Below are 12,739 nucleotides of genomic sequence, written 5' to 3'. Positions count from 1 at the left end.
ATGTACAAAACTCCCTCACCAGGTGTCAAGAACACAAGAAAGAAAGAAATGCGCGGGGGGAGGGGGGAAACGATACCGTAGTGGAAAATTCAGACTGCATTAGTTCATTGTTGTCAACAATGAGTCTGTATTCCATTCTTTCTTTCTTTTGCATTCTGTTACATTTGATAACAAATATTGATAACCATTTCATGAACAAAACGAAAAAAACTTGGAGAATTGTATATATATGTATTAAGATATACATATACTGTACGTTTAAAAAAATATACGTTGGAAGTACATTCTATTTTTATACACGTTTCTAATTTACAGAGAGCAATACAAGTGTGTTGTTGACTATTGTAAATATTCATTTTTATGTCTGTGTTTGTAGTAATAAAGCAAATCGTTTTTACCCCAACTCAGGAGATCTGAAAGCATTACTATCAGGTGCAATAAACAGTGCACACAGTATACATACAAATATATTTATTTCTCTAGAAAGAACAAAGCGATTTTTACGAAACTTTTAGGGTTTATTAAATATAAATCAAGTTATACTTAGGTATAATTTCTATGTTACTATATGTAAGAGGACAGGAGCTAGGGGAATAAAATATCTGATAAAGGGAAAATCCCTCTGTTACGGGAAAACTGTACGTGATGGAGAAAAACCGAGTGCATATTCGAATTCAGCGCAAAAAGTTCCTTTAAGATGAGGTGATTTTTCTCATGTAACAAGCAAAAAGTTTAAATTTGTTAACTAGTGTTATGTATTAATATTGAATGGAACAATAGGTGTAGCTACATTTTGGGGGGAGGGAAGATATCAAACCCCATAGACCTTGACAAATAGGGCTTTGAGTAGTTTCGATCATCTCCGCATGCATCCAAACCCTTCCCCGAGATTGTTTTTTCTTAAATAAACCCTGATGGACGGAATGCTGTCGTCCAGAAACTCTCAGGTCTGGAGTTGAATTAGGAGTCTATTGCACAAAAGATGAGTGCTTCTCTACTAGTAGACAATCGCTATTTTATATTCTCAAATGCTAGATTTCTTAATTATACTATTCATAATTATGGCGAGTATTACACAACGTCTCTGTCTGTCTGTCCGTACATCTGTTGGAAGGTGACAAGACAAAAAAAAAAAAAAAGACTTTTGATTCAGTGTACGCCGTTATCTTTTCACTGAGCTGGGTGATTCAAGAAATTCTGGTTCCAACCTTTACTTGAAAATAATATTAAAACGTAAAATAAAATAATAAAGTAAAGTAAAATAAAATAAATAAGCAAAAAGTAAAATAAGTAACCAAACTCTGGAGTTTTGAGCGTTGCTCAGCAGAAATCTGTAACACAACCGATTAAGCAACTATTAACCCTTTGGGGATCCTGGCATTTTGGGCTATTTTTTAGACTTTCAGTCAAGCAGCTACTGCATCGTTACTATTTATCCTAGGATCATGGTTCATACCTCATTCTCTTCAGAATAGAGCTGGCTTTCAAATGGTACTACTTGCACACCCATACCATATACCAGAAGAGGGAAAATTGATGTCGAAAGGAAAATTTTGAGGGGAAATTTGCTTTTGTCCAACTTTGGGCCCCCCTGCCCCCTTCCTGTGTGAACGTAGAGACCTCCAAAAATCTGATAAATAGTACTTGGTAAACTAAATGTGTGTACCAAATTTCAAGTTTCTATCTTGAATAGTAAGGGTTAGAGAAATTTTATTAAAAATTCCCACAATGCCCCAAATTACCACAAAACACTATGATCTCAGGGAAAAAATTTCCTGAGACATCCCTAATTACCCTAGGGTCATGTTTTGCCCATCATTCTCTTCAGAACAGAACTGCCTTTCAGACAGTATGACTCACGTGTCTCTATCATGTATGTAAAGGGGGAAAATCCCGAAGAAAGGGATCTTTTGGATCTAAAAATCCCTTTTTTCAAATTTTGCCCCTCTGGACCCCCCCTGTTTTTACGCAGAAATCGGAAAAAACTTCTGGTAAATACTACTCGGTGGACTGAATGTTTGTGCAAAATTTCAATCTTCTACGTTCAAAGATAAGCCCGCCAAAAAATATATATACCGACAATGCCCCATTTTTCCCTATATAGAAGTATATTTTTCAAAAAATCCCTGAGACGTCCCTAATTACCCTAGGATAATGATTCGACCGTCATTCTCTTCAGAATGGAACTGCCTTTCAGACGGTATGACTCACGTGTCCCTATCATGTATGTGAGGCGGGAAAATCCTGAAAAACGGGATTTTTTAGTAAAAATATCCCTTTTTTCAACCCTTTGCCCCTCTGGTTCCCCCCTGTTTTAGCACTGACATCGGAACAAAAAATCTGGTAAATACTACTCGGTGGACTGAATGTTTGTGCAAAATATAAATCTTTTACGTGAAAAAAGAAGCCCGCCAAAAAATAATGAACATAGGGTTCATAAGGGAAAATTTCTATTTCAAAATTATGACGTCATCACCTCCTATGTCTGGACGCAGGACGGTCTGAAACCATACGTAGTGTCTTCTACAATGTATCTGGACTTGAAAAATAAAAAAAAAACCGGACGAAAAAGCTCAAATAGAAGAGAAATAACGCAATGTACGATGAAAAATGCGTATCGTACAAAATGTACGATAAGATCCCCAAAGGGTTAAATCGTCATTTAAATATCAATACAAGTTTAGAAATAAAATACTTATTCTTGATATTCTTTAGAATCGTATAGACCAGAGTTGGCTGAATTTTTTAGGTATGAGGGCTACTTTTCATTTCAGAAATTATTGGCAGACAACTTATTTGATCACTAGCCTGCTAGACAACATTAACAGGCAACTATAAAACATTAACAGTGATCGATACTGACGGTATGCCGCAGACCGTTGTGGACTATCTCCCACGACTTTCAAGTCAGCTAGTAGAACGCAAACGGCCCATTCTTCACAACTGGTATTCCACAGTCTTATTGGATTCTGGTTAATTACAAATGATTTGAACTGTTATGAATATTATTGTGCACGGATTTTACAATACTCAAAGCTGGTCTAGTGGTATGCGCTCTCTCCTTTAAGTCCTGAGGTCCAAGTTCGATTCCCGGTGAGAGACTTACAATTTGAATGCATTACGGTGGTTCGCAAAATTATGGTTATAATGACAGAAAATTATGGTTATAACATTTTTGGCGATGTGACTTCCTCCAGAGCTGCCACTGAGAAATTGTAAACCATCTATGAACGCAGGACCAATGTGCTTCATTACTATGCACTTGTAATACACAACTAGCTCGTAGTGACGCTGTAGTGCAGGTTGATTAATATTTTTTGTACTTTTCTTCCTTCATGGGCAATACACACCTTCGCAAACGAGCATACTCCCTGCTGTTGTACCACTGCGTTGGCCATCCTACGCTGCACTGGAATAGGTGAATATAATATGCGCAGTGACCTCCTGGCACAGGTTGGTGCCAATTTTGCTGAAGTGTAATTGTTTTAGTGGCGTGTAAGTTCACAATCAGATAATAAAGAGCCTGAAAGGTATTAGAAGATAGCTACTGAAGGAAATAAACTTTTGGAACAAACACCTCAACTTTACCTGTTTCAAGTAGGGTATGAGCATATTCCAACAAATGAAGAATATACAAGACATGAAAATATTACTTTCAAGAGAAATTGTTAGTTTCACTGTTATATAAACTCATCCCTGTTTCCTAATTTGCACGGGAGCTAGTACATTACGTAGTTGTGTATGTTACTGTTTTCCCTTCTCTTTCTTATCTCATGAAAGTAGAGAATACCAGTGCTTGTTCTGCCATTATTCGCGTAATGTGATGCCATCTATCGATAAAGAACTGTGGTAGCCCATTGAATGTCTATATTTCCTTTAACCCAAAATCTGAAGAGCGGAAATATTGTCAGTCTTGTTTCTCCCTCTTCCAAACCCCCACCCTTTGCACCGTGTGCCCAGTAGCGTTCTTCCATTTTCTAAAGGGAATTGTATTACGAATTTAGTAACAATATTATTTGCTTTTTGCGGGTAATGTCATCAAGCCGAGTTTGCCCCGAAGAAGAAAGATTGGGTTTGCCAAGAGTTTACCATATCACGTGACCTTCTATCCAATCCATAAGTGCATTTTGTCTGCAGTTGTACAAACTCTGATATTATATGACTAAGGTAATAAGTCAGAAGATTTTTAAACATGAACTTTTTTTTATGTAATTATGTTTCAAAATTCTTCTTTCCAGCCGTTTCCTTGTATTTGCTTGGAAACCACAATAGTTGCACACATTTTAATTAAACTAGACCCTAGACATAGGAGCTAAATACACCGTTCTGATTGGTTGGAGGTTATCCATTTCTCTCCAGGTAGTATACATACAGTGCAAATCAAACAACAGATGCTCTTCGTCTTCGTAGCCGCACATGATAGCGAGTGGGCTGATAATGAGAATCACTTTTGCCTTGGGTTCATACCCGACCAAAAAAAATTTTTTTTTAATTTTCATACTATTTTTATCGTTAAAATAAGATGAAAATTATACCCATTTACCCTTGTATGTCATATAGAATGCATAAATTGTGCTTTCTCCGTCAATTCCCTACCATTCGGGGTGCAGTTAAATTTACATTGGAGTTGCACTGACGGTCTGACGTAAAGTCACGTGATAATTAGTCCACATTGCACATACAACTTTATTGATTAAAGAAAAACTGATTTGCTTACGTTATGAAACATAGCTAAGAGATCGTCAGCAAGCGAAGGGCTAACTGTTAGAAGCCCTGCAGGGCTGGTTTTATTCCGTCTTTGCTCTCATAGTAATATCACGTGATGTTACGTCACATTAGCGTGGTACAACTTCAATTAGTACTGTGTGTACTACGGGGTCGGCCAACAGATAACTCCAACCAATCAGAAACGTGTATTTAGTTCCTATGGCTAGGATCGAGCGAAAAAATGCATCATAGCTACATAGTAGTGCAAATGCTCTTATGTCAAGAGTTGCCTGGTTTATTCCCAGATCTTGTCACTTTGAGCCACATATCATCTTGTTCTTATATTTTTATCTCTCTTTGACTTCATTTTCTCCATTCTATAAAATCTTGCATTATTGTTTTGAATGCAGTTATCTCCAATCAATCATTTCCATCAAATAGATGCTTTTCCTGTTGGTATGGTCCTCGTTTTATAATCGCATCTAGGGATAAAAGTGGATTTGAAAAAGTTTGAGGGTAGATAACGTCATGCCATCTCCCGTGCCTATTTTTGCTCCTATTAATATTCTTAGGAAATGGTAGGACGCAATAGATATTTTCAGAAGTGAGAGAACGGCGTCCGCGCTGAGAAAAAAAAATTGTAGATGGCGTACTTGAAAAGGTAGGTTACATAAGTAATTCACGTAGTTTTTGCACAACGTACAGCAGACGTATAACTGAAAACACATGTTTTATACTACTTTCCGGATAAGTGTTCCATCTATACGTACTTTCCGTTTGAAACAATAAAGGTGGTGAAAATCTCACATACAAATGGACGTATGTAACATATAGCTGAGGAATGTAACATAAGTATATGCAAAACTAATACGGATATACGGAAAACTGTTAGATGTCAGACATCCTGCAACGGCATGATGTAACTCCTAAGGGCAGTGCGTATGTAGCATATGGATAACGTATGCTCCATACAGATTTCTGTAGTAAACAAGAGGATTCCGTATATTTGTACAATATACCGCTGTCCGGAGAACGAATTTTTCTCAGTGTGCCCGCGTTTCCCTTCACTTTTAATTCTAATCACATCTAGACAGTGGCGTATATTGGTTTGATAGCTTGAGCAACCACTAACCTTTATAACACCTGTATATGATGATGATGATGATGGTGATGAAGATTATTATTATTATTATTATTATTATTATTATTATTATTATTATTATTATTATTATTATTATTATTATTATTATTATTGGAGTTTTGTTTCCACGTTATTATACGGTCTTCAAAATGAAAAACTTAAAGCACACTTTCCTTTTGTCAAGTAGATAAATATGGTTTTCTCTTCACTAGCAAGACTTACATTCCTTTAGTAGTCTTATGAAAAACACAATCGTACATTTCTACCTTCATTCATTGTAAGAAGTATCTCCACACTTTGCATTGGATTACCACCAATCCAATGCATTCGATTACAACCTATCATTGGATAGATGGTAATCCCTCCTCACGAGAGTAAATGGAAGCTATTCGAGTAACAGGCGATTAGGGAAGTGTCTTTGTAAACATATAATTTTATGTTATTCGAGAACAATGTCTATTGTTGAGATGGAACTGATCGTGACACATGTCCTGATCTAGCTCTTCATTTTCACACTAGCAAGACAACACTGCATGTTATAGTTAGTGTATTATGACCTAAAATTTTATTAACTAATTAAATTTTCGTATCTGTTTAACTAAAATATTTTCCAAAGATAAAATACATAGAGGTCAATAGATTATATCAAGTTAAATAAAATAAACATACCATAGTGTTAATTCTTATGTGTAGTTCTTAAGCAAACAAAGAAAACCGAACTTTTGTAGCGCTCAAGCGAAGTATCTTGGAGTTCGACTTCACAAGCGTCTCTTCTTCCAACCCCACATTTCCTCCACCTCAAAGAAGGCAACCCAACGTCTTCAAACCCTACTCTCGCTCTTCCACAGTCCACAACTAAATCATAACACTAAGCTCTATGTATGCAAGACGTGCAACCGATCAATCCTGATGTGTGCACACCGCGCTTGAAGCCATGCTCTAAAACCTATACCTTAGACAGTTCCAAGTAGTACTGAACAAGACTCCTAGGGCGATATGAGGGCACCCATGGGATACCAGGGTTTCGCAAATGCATGAGGATCTCAATTTACCACTCCTACCGACCGAAGTCAGAAGAGAACATCAGTCAACATCCATCTGGCGACAGACAAGAGGATCCGACCTCCCACAGATAACCGCTATCCAGAGGCGGATCCAGGACCGACTTCTGGGGGGGGCGGTGGGTTGTCATACTGCTACTTTTAACCTCATAGAGCCTGAATTTTTTGGGGTGCAGTTTTCTGTTAATTTGTACTTGAATACGTTAATTGGGCTTCATACATCACAAAAATACCATTGCATCTGAGAAAATAATTTTTGGTGTCCATATATATGGTGTGACCATATGGTCACGCTAGGCCTTCGTGATATATAAATACAATAAATAACATTACAGTACGGTTCTAAAACTATAATTTCTTTAACTTTCTTTCACACAAACTTATTCCCATTATCGTGGGAAAATGACAACAATAGTGTGTTTAATACTTCTTAGTGTGGAAATTGAAAAAACAAGGAACACAAAGGCAACATCACATTTTACATATGCTGTACATCTCACTGATGAACAATTTTCTCCAGCACATCTTCTTTTCTCGCCAATAACAGGAATAAATAAGTGACCAATACCACCAAATCTTACTGAATCTTGTATTCTGTTTCCACAGAAACTGAGTCAGGATACACCTGGACGTCCAGCGCCTCTTGGAGACGAACCAAATCAAGTAAATAGTATTGAGCAATTTCTGTACTAAATTCTAGTTGACTCAAAGTTGAACCAGTATTGAGAGTTAGCTGCCATGCATTGTGAATTGATACATCTAACAGCCAAGTGAAGATTGACCACCACCATTTTTTCCCCCTAATACCAATTCTGTAGTCCTTTATGTTTCTATCCATTCGATCTCCCCCCCATAAACGTATTGTATTCTCCGATCAAACGTGGACGAGTTACTGTGATTTCTTTCTTGGCTGACTTGGAATATATTTTTACATTTACTAGTGGGAAAACATCATGAACTGTGGATGCGGCTGTGGCTACTGAATTGTCATGCCATCTTGAAATAACTACACAACCTTCACTGCGTTCATAGTAAACTCCTTTCTGCTTCTTGAATTCAGATGACATTGAGAAATTGCATTCTTTGGGACCCCTGTTTTCATATAGTACCAGTTCCAGCATATCCATTAGACTTTAGGTGTAACAGAAGTGGCATGCTTGTGAAAAGATTGTCGAAATAGAAACTGAATGGTAATTTTTTAACGTCATTTGGGAAATCATCTATCATATATAGCAGAGGAGCGGGGGCTTTTTCCAAATTTTCGTTCATATTCTGCAATGCATTGCAGATTTTTGTCTTGGTACGCATCAAAGTTGATTAGGTATTGGGCTATTCAGGCAACAAACCTTGTACCCAAAACACACAGGTTTCCCTTACATAAACTGTTTACAACCATGTCTGCCGTAGTATGCTTTCATTGCTTTGTCAAAATTTAACGCCTGCGTTGGAACAAAATGTTTCCTGCAATTACTTTTCAATTTATTCATTAGTGAGCGTAGTTTCCAAAGTTTATCTGATTCATACGCTTTGTTGTTGTCCGCAAAATGCAAAAATCTCATTATCTGAATAAACATATCCCTTTTAATTGCATTGTATAACATTAAACTTCTCACATCAGTCCCAGAATCCCAATAGTATATTTTGGACGGAAGTGTATTATACCCTGACACAAACAAAACACCCAAAAATTATTTCAAATATTCTTTAGAGACATTCGCATCTGGCATATTTTTACACAGAACATATTTCAGGATTTTACATATAGCTAAATCGAATATATCTTCATCAATGAGAAGTTCAAAAAGTTCAACAGTCCCTATATTTGGAATAATCTTCCTCGGGAAATTCAGGCAGCGAATTGTTGATATCGTTTTGTGTCCAGTTTCTCCTGTTATTATACTGATTACGCTTCGGTTTCTTTGAAATATTACTTTCCTCCTTCTCTTTGTTTTCACTCTTTGTTCCAGATTCTTTCCCTCTTTCACCCCATCAGTCCCTCCCAAACGCATGTCGCTGGAGAATACTACTTCTGCCAAAGCATTGAGTTGTCTCCCGCTTAAGTTGTCTATCAAACCGCCAACATCATCTGCCGAATCCTCGTCAGATAAAACATTTGATTCTGGAGGCTCAATAAATATACACTCTATTTCTCCATGGCCAATTTCATCTGGTTTCTGAAATTCTTCCAATACTTCATGCCCTGCTAAGTAACTGGAAATGCGAAAGAACAGTTTCTCTTAGGACGGAAAAATTAAGATTTACCAAGCCTTAATGCTACTACGAAAGCCTAGCGTGACCATGTGGTAACATTGATGATATATGGCTCTACACAACGTACATGTTTGTTCCTTAACACAATACACTATTTACCTCAACACCTAACTTCTTTCTGAATCAAAACACACAATAATTGGGAATATGTTAATAACAATGTACAGATCAAATAAATTCTTACCTTTTACTATGTCACATTGTTGCAACTGTAGCAGCAGAAAGATTTTTAGATGCATGTAACACCACACTTAACCAAGAAATCTCAAGATTGATACTAAAATCGTGTCAAACACATCATTAGCTGAGAGCTGACGGCGCTACATGTGAGTATTTGTCAAACTAACCAGAGGAAAACAATATAAAGGTCGTCGCGCGCAATGTGACCGTATGGTAACGCAAGGATAAACCAGGTTAAGGGTTCCAAACTTTGGGATGGTTTTTATTTATATATATAAAATAAGAAAATTTCCTCTTCTTGGAGAGCGATCGCCCCCCTTGGATCCGCCCATGCCGCTATTGCAACGCAGGAACCACATAGACACTTGTACCGGACGTCTCGCCAACATAAGTAGCACAAAAGACCCGGCATGGATCTAGCGACAGTTGCGACCCCAGAAGATCACATACGGCTCGAGCATCACACACCAAGAAAATATCAACATGGAACACAAAGGTAAAGCTCCTACTTCAAGTAACACATCCGCCAAGATGTCTGTCTGTCTAAGATGTATGTCATCCTTTACCAATAATAATAATAATTGAAAGTGTTAATAATTTACGGACTGCATATGTAGCAAAATTCTTCGCTAACTAGCAGAATGTACTTAAGTAATATTATTGTCTCTATTTCCCTTACGGTGATACATATAGTATTCACGCTCATACTACGTATAAGTAATTAGGAAAAATAATTTCAAGAATGTTGCAAAATTAGTGAAAGCATTAAAATTAAGGAAGGTGAAAATTCGGGAAAGAAAATCAAATGAGAAAGTATTAGAAGCTTTAGGAACAATAGAATTATCTTAAAAAAAAATGTTAAGAGAGGTAATAGACACGTGTAAATCCAGTCCAAAAGGTTCTTTTATTTCCTTTTAAGAAAGTAGGAATGTTTCCAACATTTTAACTGGAAATCCAATCGGGGAACGACTATTAGGAAAACCTAGGTGCCAAGGGCGCCGATTTCTCTGTAAATTTGGGGAGGCATTCAGATGGAGAAGGCATATATGAGGATTTTAAGACAAATCGCATTCAAATTATGCCAAATATTGTATATTCTTAAATACAATAAGGGGGCCCACATGAGCTTTGGGGGAGCCAGCCCCCCTTGGCCCCCTGGGATCGGCGCCCATGCTAAACACAGGTGGAAGGATAATATTAAGATGGATCTCGCAGAAATAGGAATACAAAGTAGAAACTGGATCCAGTTGGCCAAGGATAGAAGTTAATTGAGAGCTTTTGTGAACGCGTCATTGTATATCTTCGGGTTCCATAGGCCATAGAATTAGTTAGTTAGGAACGACACAGTAATTAATTCAATTAAAAAATAAAATAAGGAAACATCTAGAATTCCATTTAAATTGTTTTTTTTCCCTTGAGGTAAACAAACATTCTGCGTTAGTACACTATGTTTCATGTTCCTCAGACAAATATTTATTTAAAATATTAGCAATTAGAATCAATATTAGCACTAAAATAGTATTAATGGCCAGAGATGTGTTTAATAATGCAAGCAAAGTGGACTTTAACATTAATCTAATTGGATGCAATAATACAAAATAAACATTGTGATTGGTCAAAGACAACACGAACAATTAATCTTATTTTATGTAAGTATGTGTACAATATATATAATATTGCGTTTGTCTATTATAAGAGATTAAACATTTTTTTTTCGAAGTTCGATAATTAACTTGTAATACAAGACAAATAAATCATATCAATGTGTTTGCATATTAAATAACAGTATATTTTCATCTACAGTAATAAAATGGGAAAACATATAAGAGGTTACATGTATAGGTGCGGAAATCATCCTCGTGAGGTCCAAATTTACACAGAATAAAAACAGCCCTCATCTTACTTTACAATGAACGAAGTGACGCTCAGATGTTTGTTCCTCGCCTTTAACAAATGCCAGACTTACTTCAGTGTTTTATACATACACGGTGGCGCAATGAAGCGGGAAATTTTGAAGAAACGTAAATTTGCAGGAATAAACACAGGGAAAGCATCTTTTATTGACGAAAGGGCATGTATACAGTATGCTATTTATGTTTTAATTATAAAATGTCACAAAGTGTCTCTTTACTTCTTAAAAATGATATTGAAATGATTGTGCTTCCTTTCGGCGTCACATTCTAATAGCAGGGGTGATATAAGACATGGATCTGCTGCGTAAGATTGGATCCTAACAATATAATCTCCAACCTGGAATCGAACATAAATCTCCGTTCTTATTTACATTCATATATTAAGCAAGTTGAGACGCCAGATTCTGGGAGGATGGGTGGAAACTCCCAATGAGCACGTCTTCTAACCAGTAGCACCATTTCAGACCGTCAGTGAGGGGCAAGATTATCCATCGAAATATAGAATTTCACATTTTTATTGGAATTTTAATACACAATTTATTAAAAAAAAAAAATGGGATACTCAAACCCAGGGTCAGTCTTAGGTAATTTGCTGCCCCATGTAATGACATCATATGTCGCTCCCCTTTCTCCAGAAAGAACAAATCTTACAAGCTACGATTTTAAGTATGCTACCCCGTCATGAACAACGGAGAAAGTGCACTTGTACTCAGAAAGGCCTAAACACTACAAATCCAATATCCTTGTGTCTTTTTTCCTTAAATAATAATTTATTATGTTAGAGAAAGATAAAGCAAACATAACCTGCAAAGGAAATATGGTAATCCTTTAACTAAAATTTAATATGGAGCTTCAATCTCAATATATCACTTTGCAATTCCAGTGCCACTAGCTCATTTATCTTTATTTCTTGATTTTCCTTCTATATCTGTTAGAACAAAATTAGAAACTTGTTTCCACCTTCAATGCTAAGGAAACTTGTTTCTTACAAAGACAAGACTAGTTTTCATATCAAAACTGTAATAACTAACAAAATGGAACAGATGTTCGCTCAAGGTGACCAGAATTTCCACTTGCGAAAACGGGATACATACGAATCGGCTACGGGAGGGGGGGGGTCAGTTTAATATCTGACTTCCAAATTTCATTTTGGGACTCAGCAGTGTTCTCAATTTACAAAATACACAACTAAGAGTGATAACACACCGTTTCTAACTTTACGTGTACCACACAAGCAATGGTTCCTGATTACAAGTCCTACCCAACAATTCTTTTAACTAGTTGAACACTCAGAATTCCCACTCGATTCCCACTTGAACCACGAACACTCAATTCCCATTTGAAAATTCAGAAGTTCTAGACACGGCTGAACCTTGGCAACGAGTGTTGGTACGGAAGAGAGTAGACTTTGCATTGACGATTTACATTTTGAATAATAATTACGGGACACCTAGGTCATTTTTACT

This window comes from Thermobia domestica, chromosome 13 (genome assembly GCF_964235325.1).
Source record: "Thermobia domestica chromosome 13, izTheDome1.hap1.1, whole genome shotgun sequence".
Taxonomy (NCBI): Eukaryota; Metazoa; Arthropoda; class Insecta; order Zygentoma; family Lepismatidae; genus Thermobia; species Thermobia domestica.
Note: the sequence above shows the minus strand (reverse complement) of the source record.